Raw genomic sequence first — 10,603 nt, 5'->3', positions numbered from 1 at the left:
CTGTACTTCACATTATGATTAAATGTACTTCACATTATGAAATACTGCACTTCACATTATGATCAAATGTACTTTACATTATGATCAAATGTACTTTACATTATGATATACTGTACTTCACATTATTATAGATTGTACTTCACATTATGAAATACTGTACTTCGCATTATGAAATACTGTACTTCACATTATGAAATACTGTACTTCACATTATGATCAAATGTACTTCACATTATGATCAAATGTACTTTACATTATGATCAAATGTACTTCACATTATGATATACTGTACTTCACATTATGATCAAATGTACTTCACATTATGAAATACTGTACTTCATATTATGATCAAATGTACTTCACATTATGATCAAATGTACTTTACATTATGATATAGTGTACTTCACATTATTATAAATTGTACTTTACATTATGATATACTGTACTTCACATTATCATAAATTGTACTTTACATTATGAAATACTGCACTTCACATTATGATCAAATGTACTTTACATTATGATCAAATGTACTTTACATTATGATATACTGTACTTCACATTATTATAGATTGTACTTCACATTATGAAATACTGTACTTCACATTATGATCAAATGTACTTCACATTATGAAATACTGTACTTCACATTATTATAGATTGTACTTCACATTATGAAATACTGTACTTCACATTATGATCAAATGTACTTCACATTATGAAATACTGTACTTCACATTATGATCAAATGTACTTCACATTATGAAATACTGTACTTCACATTATGAAATACTGTACTTCACATTATTATAAATTGTACTTTACATTATGATATACTGTACTTCACATTATGATCAAATGTACTTTACATTATAATATACTGTACTTCACATTATTATAAATTGTACTTTACATTATGATATACTGTACTTCACATTATGATATACTGTACTTTACATTATGATACAGTTCATTCTATATTATGATAAATTATTCTGTATATCATGATGAACTGTATTTTACATCACAATATAATGTATTTTACATCATGATAAATTGTATGTTATATCATGATAACTTGTATTTTACTTCATGATATATTTTTACAAATCTGATAAATCTAATGTCACAGACAAAATTAATAGTATAAAACCGATTTCCTTAATTAGTCCATTAAAATTGTATTTTCTCCTACTGTGAACTCAGAAAGTTAGAATTGAATGAGACAGATCTGTAAGTTACAGATTTAAATTCTAACTTAACTGTAAGGTGTGAAGTTTAAAGTGTATCAGTGAGACAAAATGAAGTCAAATCATTAGAGAGAAAGACAAAAGTTTTTACAAGAAGGAGACAGAATGAAGCTAAAGATTAAATGTTAAAAGGTGAATGGAGTGGGTAAAATACCTGAAACTAGAAACTAACTTGATTAAATAATGTTAACAAGTCTACCCCTGGTCATATTGACATGAAAACTTTCCACAACTAAATACCAGCTACATCATGTCCTACACCACTTTACATGGTGATGATGTAATACTCCATGTAGATGATTATTACACAAACTAGATTTTGCAGCCACTTATTCCAGGGTGTAGTATTGATAAGGCGTTTTCAAGAAAAGTAATAAAACTGAAAATTAATTGTATTCTCAAATAGTTCTGGGCCCTTTTCCTCAATAAATCTTGCAACAAGTGAGGAATTCTATATTGAGAAATAACGACCTTATGACAAGACTGTAAGATTTTTTGGGAAACTGGAGTCAGTAGTGCAGTATATATAATTGAAGTTCTTAACAAGAAAGGTATACAGGTTGAATAATAAATCACATTGTGAAAGTTCATCAGATGATCAGAACAAAAGTTTTCTACTTAAAATCACAACATCATCACTATACAAAATCAGTTTACAAAATCCAACAAAATTTACTTCTGATATCAGTTTGTTGAATTTCTTATCCTTTATTTTATCAATTTTGTTGGAGCAGGGCGTTTTACAAGGCTAATTTATCATATATACTTAAAAAAAAAATTGATATTTGTGTACAGAAAGTATGAATTTAAATCTAAAATATTTTCAAGTCTCCCACACTATTTTGGATGAGATTAGCACTTTCAACACCATGTGTAAACATTCTATATTTTATTATAGTATAATGTTAAATTTTGTAAACATAAATGATGACTGAAACAAATTTACTTTAATCAAAACAATTCAATACGATGAAATCAGTGCAATGCTGATGGTATATTCACTGGTTATCATCATTTGATACTTATTCAGTTAAAAATATTTTTTAGTAGCTTTTGTCCAACTATTTTCATTGAAACACATACTCATCTTACCTACAATCCAAAACTTAGGCTACAGTCCAGAAGTTGACAAATTCAGTTGAGGTAGAATATGACAACTATTTTGTATCACTAAAGACAACTAGAAATGAGAAAACAAGGCATCCATAGATAGAATACCTGGTAAGCTCTCCCTACCCAATTCAATGTCTTTTTTTTGTGTGCCCCACATGCTTTGTAAAGATACAAAAAATTATGTCAAATATGGCTTTTATCTAGGTGAAAATTATCAAAAACTAGTGATCCAAAAATGGATTGGAACAACTCTCCAAAAAACGTGAAATTTCATATCTGGCCCTAAACTTGCTGATAGGGCCAAATTTGGAAAATTGAACATATAGTACTTGAAAACATTTTTTGCCCGAAGTAGTCATCTAAGATATCTCAATATTTTCTCTAAAAGAATCTTTACCACAAAAATTAAAACTTATACCTATACATACCTATACATGAGATAATTAATAGTAATCTACCTCAAATAAATAATTTATCTCCAATGGGTGTTTTAATCCAGTCTCAGAAAAATCCGTGGAATCATATTTTATTAGTGACAAAATTCAAAAACATTCACAAGATTACTCCAAACTATTGATATAACATCCACACTTCTGAAGTATTACTAGAGAAACTATGCAATTTCAACCCTTGCTCCCTCTTGAGTCACAACATTTAGAAAAGATTGAAGCAGGGTACAGGTTATTGAGAGATTGTCAGTTAAAAACCTGAGTTAATTTGTACATGGTGATGACTAGAGACTAAACGAGCTGTACAATTTGTTTTCCTATCATGTATAGCGTCCTCTTAAACAAATAACAAACTTCATTTTGGTATTTCACATTCAGCTCACTTTTCACCAATCTGCATCCTCCAGTCTTTGTAAGTGATAAAGGTCGTTCGTTGACAGTTGGACTGTTTGTCCACTCATCAACTAAACATCAAACAACATTCGTTAAGCCTTTATTTTCTCGCTCCATTCCGGAGGATTATCTTATATTTTGCTCTATCATTCCGAGGGATTATCTTATGATCTATTTGGAAGAGAAACTAGTATGGACAGTGTATTAGTGAAATCTTTTGGTACTCAGACTGAAGGTTTTTATGTCAACATCTCATGTACAGTCTATAGTAAAAAAAGGTTTAGAATCTGAATATTGATTTTATATTCAAATTGTCACAAGTCAAAGGGACAGGTCATCTAAATATTTCCTTTACCAGCTGAGAGAGCAATCAGTTGCTCTTACCAGAATTAAATTTTGACTTCTGGTTCAACAACAATCCAGTAATTATATGGTATTACGAAAAGTTTGCAAATATTACTGATATAATGAAATCAGTCATAAGTTCTCTTGTTAAATATTAATGATATAAATTATATACCTCATTATACAAAAAATAATAAAATAATAAAAACACCTTTTAAATATATACAATTACATTTTTGGCCTTCTATTAGCTGTTGGTATCATGATCATTTATTATTTGCATATATATTATTCCAAAGGAATAAAAATATGAAATATTTGAAAACCTGAAAAAATTTCCTTCATTTCTTAAGATTCCTTACCCACATTTCTTGAGATGTTCCATGTTCAAATTACCAGAGAACTTCCACTATTTCATTATCACTGGTCCATTGATAGCTACATATTATTATTATTCCTTATTCTGGCTATGATACTGATCGTTTCAGAAAAATATCAAGTTCTCTCCATCTACCAAGCAAATCTTACATACACAATACACAACACTTGGACTTCCAAACATGAAATAAAATTCGTGCAGAAAAAGTTCAATAACTCAAGTTTAGAATAAAAAACACATCTAGAGAGTTAAAGAACCTCAATCTCAAAAAGTTAAATTAATCCTATAATCACTAAAATTTCCATGAATTCAACTTTTTCACAGAATACTTCCAAATCTCAGTTCTCCAATTCTGAATTTTAGAATATAGAACACATTATGTTGTTTTCACAGACAATAATTTGCAATTTTCAGTCTACACATGGATGAACTAGACTAAAATTAATTATTCAAAAACAATTACATAATTTCACAATTTTGAACAATTTTTCTCTCAAACATCCAATTGATTAACTATTTCGTTCAATTGAAAAAAAGATCAACATATCCTCAAAACTTATAAATTATCAAGAATTTGTTATAACATATGTACTCAAGATGAATAACATTTCCAAGGGATATATTTGAAAAGTTTTCACAACAGTGATGAAGATTTTGAAGTGAACCGTGCAATTTCACAGAAGAAAATGCAAGGCAAACAATGACTCACAAAACTTTTAAATTCACAACCCTATGGTAAATGTTTTGAATTCAATTTCGGCTAGAGAAAGACATGGACTATCCTAATACTATGAAAACAAAAGTTTGCACTTGAAATTACAATTCTTGAAATCTTCCCAAATATAAGGGTGATTTTTAACAAGAATATCAAATATTGAACAGTATCCAATAAGGTATTTCCTACAGTAAAACTTGTTGGCTCAATGTTTCACTGTTTCTAAAAGGTGACAAACAAATTTAAGATGTCTTTGAAATTTACTATTGGAAGAAGTACTGTTGTCCTCTCTATAAGGATTAAGGTGGATTAAAAGATTACAGAGTTAATCCTATTGTAACTTCACAACTTTCTCTTTTCTCAACACTGCCAAAGTTTTACATACTCTTTATAAAATATAAGATCTAGATATTGTTTGAAAAATATAATCCTTCCATTTTTAATACAAGCTACATTTTGTCAAAGCAAAACATGTAAATAGTTCACATTAAAATGGAAGAAGCCAAAAACAGAAATCAAATTTGTTCATAAATCCTTAAAGTTTTTTAAATTGATCAAGTGAAGTGTAAAGAAATATTGATGTTTCTAATTGCAGTGTTAGAATTGATTTATATGTTGTAAGAGACTGTGGTTTAATCAAATGTTTTATTTATATAAACCTCTGAATAACTTATTACTTATAAAAACTTGATCTGTTCCTTTTCTATCTCTTTTTTCCTTGAAATATGTTGCAACTGAGTTTTTGATATATATCATTGTTTAATAATACACAGGAATAAATTGTAAGGGTGAAATAGTTTGTTAAATGTAAAATGAAATGAAATAGATGGCAAGCGGTGAAATAGAAGTGAATAAATGGCAAGATGTTAAAGGAAATGAAAAACATAGTAAGATGTTAAAGGAAATGAAAAACATAGTAAGATGTTAAAGGAAATGAAAAACATAGTAAGATGTTAAAGGAAATGAAAAACATAGTAAGATGTTAAATGAAATGAAATACATGGAAAGATGTTAAACGAAATGAAATACATGGTAAGATGTTAAACGAAATGAAATACATGGTAAGATGTTAAACAAATTGAATAAAAGGAAAAATGTTAAACGAAACTAAATACATGGAAAGATGTTAAACGAAACTAAATACATGTAAAGATGTTAAACCAAATGAAATACATGGTAAGATCTTAAACGAAATGAAATACATGGAAAGATGTTAAATGAAATGAAATACATGGAAAGATGTTAAACGAAACGAAATAGATGGTAAGATGTTAAACGAAACGAAATAGATGGTAAGATGTTAAACGAAATGAAATAGATGGTAAGATGTTAAACGAAACGAAATAGATGGTAAGATGTTAAATGAAATGAAATAGATGGAAAGATGTTAAACGAAATGAAATAGATGGTAAGATGTTAAACGAAACGAAATAGATGGTAAGATGTTAAATGAAATGAAATAGATGGAAAGATGTTAAACGAAATGAAATAGATGGAAAGATGTTAAACGAAACGAAATAGATGGTAAGATGTTAAATGAAATGAAATAGATGGAAAGATGTTAAACGAAATGAAATAGATGGAAAGATGTTAAATGAAACGAAATAAATGGAAAGATGTTAAACAAAATGAAATAAATGGTAAGATGTTAAATGAAACAAAATAGATGGTAAGATGTTAAATGAAACAAAATAGATGGTAAGATGTTAAATGAAATGAAATAGATGGTAAGATGTTAAATGAAATGAAATAGATGGTAAGATGTTAAATGAAATGAAATAGATGGTAAGATGTTAAATGAAATGAAATAGATGATAAAAGGTGAAATAGATGGTAAGAGATTAAATGATATGAAATTACATGATAGGCGATTGAAATGAAATAGGTAAGTTAAGAAGGAGTCAACACCTATACTTCCATTTCATTTCAATTGAATATTTTGCAAATCAGTTTATTCAAGGCATGACCTGTAATGTTAATAGACTTGATATCAAATAAGGTAAAAAAAAGTTGTGACAGCATAAAGTTATCACATGTGTACCCCAGTGAGGAATAACAGGTTAGCATTCTTAGTGTGCTGAATAGATAACCTAATAACCTATGATATATACAACATCCTGTACCCAATGCCTGTGTATATCTTAGCCAAGTACTCTCAAGACCTTTGAATAAAATGTAATTTAAAAGAAATGTCATCAAAGGAAGGAATTTTCACACCTTTAAACCAAGGTGCACACTAATCCACTGCACGTAAAATAAACAGTTAAACTTAGTACTATAATCTTGAATGACTGATGTTAAATGTCTCTAAAATTGTACTTTTAAATATTAGTACTTGATATACATTATGACTTGTACAAATGAAAACCTGAATTCTGCAACTTTACTAAACTAACAGGTAATATCTAATGACATGTACTGATATTCTGAAGAGTAGGAGGGAAGACTGGAGCTCACTGAGAAAAGGTTTTCAGGACCCAAGAAAATAGATGGTAAAAGTTTCAGGACAAAAGTATTGTTGAAAAATTTCATGCCCCTATACACCAGCGAAAACCTTTTCTTAGGTACCATGTATTTCATAATCACAGAGTTATAAATATAATCTATCTGATGCATATATAATTAACAACTCGGTCTTGCCTCAGTGGTGCTTACATGAATCATAATGTTAGGGGTTTCAGATATAGGCCAATAGAATCGTCAAACTCACAGGCTATTGCTTTTTTTCTTGCTTTATACCACTAATTATATGTATGAATCCATTTTTCAATTAACAAATTTAAGTTAATAAGTATACTCACCAATTAGATATCACATCACAAACTGTTTTATTTTCTCTAGTCTTCATAATAGTTGTTTAATATTTAGGTTTTATATATTTTAGTCTATACATCTCATACTAGGTAATGAAATCTGAAATAAATCAAAGATCTTATGAAATATTCAAATTCAATTGTAATTAATTTTTTGCAATGAATTTACATTTAAGCATGAATGGATTAAAGAAGATGACTTTCAAATCTAATTTTGCAGAGATCAAAATACTAAAATCTACTTAACTCTAACAATGTCTTTAGATCTGAAATTTGCAAATAGAATACAAGACAATAATGAATAATTCTAATATCTAAATACAAACAACTTCAAGTCATAAAAATTTAATCTAAGTGATGTTCAATTGAATGATGTGGATTTTGTTTGTGATCCGAGGATCAGCTTCTTTGTTGCCTTTACATAACAATTAACATTGAGGTAAATAGTGGAGATTACTAGTTATTTATCAGTTTAATACAAAACTAAGTCTTATATAAAATATAACAATAAGATATTTACTTTGGGATGTATACTATCCTATATAGATTACAATAAGTAAGGAAAGTAATTATTTACATTTTACAGGCTTTATACCATAAGTAATTACAGTACACATCTTTTCTACTTTTTTTAGACCTTGTAGACTATTTGTTTTAAATTATCATGGCGATATCATGATGAAAAATCTACAAAATTGTTAAAGGAATACTACCTCTTAAATTGAACATATATTTAAGAATTTTAAAGTTGGCCAATAAGAGCATATATTCATCAGTAGATTTACATGTTGTCATACATAACATAACAGGATCCTAATGTAATCCAACAAATCCAAAAAACATAGTAATTATCCATAAATATGTAATTAACTACTGAAAAACACTTAACAATAAGATGAAGCGTTTTTCAATAATAACTCAATTTTTATGAATATAAAGATTTTCTAGATTTTACAGGGATTCTGTTGTAACTTTATGAAACCAGGTAAGTTCATTAATGAATATATACTCATATTGACCATTCTTGAGAACTTATATTTTATGTTTATTTTAAGACATAGTATCACTTTAAGTGCTCTTAGCCTTATTTCCAAATCTCAAATAAGGTCTTATAATCAGCAGGAATTAACTTTGGTTTATTATATTGTAATTTATGTTATAACCAAACTTACATTTCCAATATATCAAAGAAATCTAATCACATAGATGCAGACTCTGTGGAAAAGAAGGAGTTGAATTCAAAAATTTTCATCAAAATGATAAGAACAACATTTAATGGTGTTACAAATTGCAATTTTCAAAAATGGAAACTTTCTTTTTGATAATTTTGTAACCACCCAAACATCTAAATTGAGTAAGTTTTGGTACAATGTTTTACTGTCAACAAAAGCCATTTTAATTGAACTGAATTCATAACAAAAGATATTCTTTATTTCTTCTCTATCTTCACTAAATGTCAACAGTCTTGTGTCAATAAAACCAAGTTTTTCTAAATGTTTCTTTGTTAATTTATTAATTCTCCACCCTTCTCCTTTCCTTACAATACTAGTCACAATCATTATTTACTTCTACCAATTACCGTTAGTTTTCAAAGGAAACAGGGAAAATATTCCAAAACTAAATTATGGAACAGAAACGAAAAGTCAAAACATTGTTAGCTGGCTTAACTTTTCTGATTTTACAAAATCATAAGACAGCTGAAATTTGAAGTTTTACAAAAAATAATGGTACCATTAGTCAGTTATGTTGTTAACTTTACATACCTTTAAAACAATAAATATATTAAATATATTCCACAAAATTAATCCAAGTAGGCCTATATATATCCAAGATTATGTCAACTTCGCTTAAATCCATACAAATTTTGCTTTTTAGTATAACAATTTAAAATGACTCTGAAAAGTCCATCTTTTAAATGATTTGAGATAAAGGCAACAACAAAGAGTAAGATAATTTAGAATGTATTGAATTATAAATGTTTGTTAAGCATGACCAGATAAATTTATCCACGGCAATTATAACCAATCACCTACGTGAAGAAAAGTCTTAGGCCAATTTTCTAAATCAACAATTTACACAGTGACTCGCTTGAGTAAATGTTTAAATAAAAAGCTGATATCTTACAAGATTATTGTACAGGGAGTCTCACACGTATGTCACTTCACTTAATGGGCAGAAATTCTCTTGAAAAATTTTGCTTTCTGATAACCATCTTGATTTAACTCACATGATATAGCAGACATGAGATCAGGGCCTGTCCATGCAAGCAACATTTGGCATTTTGTGAGTTGAGAAATAAATTATGTGATTTTTTTGAGGTTGAGCTAATTTTCCCCAACCCAATTTACTCTCACCCTACCTACATGCTCTCCCCCTTCCTAATCAAATACTAGACAGTGACTGGACTATCCCCCTTTCCACTCTACCCCTACCCAACAAAGTTTTTAAGCTTAATCTATGATGACCAATATGATAGTCAATAGTATTTAGCAGAAATTGCATTTAAAAATTTTTTAGCACCAACTACAAAATTTTCTTCTTATTTTACAAAAATGTTGGTAACATTTTTTAGTTATGGCCTTCCACTACACTCTTGATATTTTACTAGCCCTAATTGACAATATTCTATGTCATAAACTTGATCTCTTTACAGATCATATTAATTTGATAGGCTTTAACTTGTTCAATTAAAAAAATTGAAGGGCTCTTACATGGGATTAAGGGATTTATTCAACCATATAAGCTGGGAAAATATATACCAAAATAAACAAATGTTCAATAATCCAGTTCAAATATAGGTTCCCACCAATTAAATTATTTGACTTTGGGTCAGTAATTTGTTGAAAGTGAACAAAGTTTCTGTATCATATGAGGTGTTCGTGAATTATCTAATTTTGGGACCCATCTCCTCACAGAAGTGTCTTTACGAAGGAGCACATGTAGGGAATTTGACCGTTCGCATATTCACACTGGATGACTGGGAATTCAGTAACATCCAAGAAGGTACCTTTCTTTCTCTAATATTTCTGAGAGCTATAAAGATACGGTGTCATCAATTCAACTGAAAAGTTCTTATGCCGCTATACTCTGCAATCGAATTCGCAACTATGGTCCGACCCCTTTTGAATAAAACTTGCGTACGCCAC

Source organism: Lottia gigantea (genome assembly GCF_000327385.1).
Source record: "Lottia gigantea unplaced genomic scaffold LOTGIsca_3, whole genome shotgun sequence".
NCBI lineage: Eukaryota > Metazoa > Mollusca > Gastropoda > Lottiidae > Lottia > Lottia gigantea.
Note: the sequence above shows the minus strand (reverse complement) of the source record.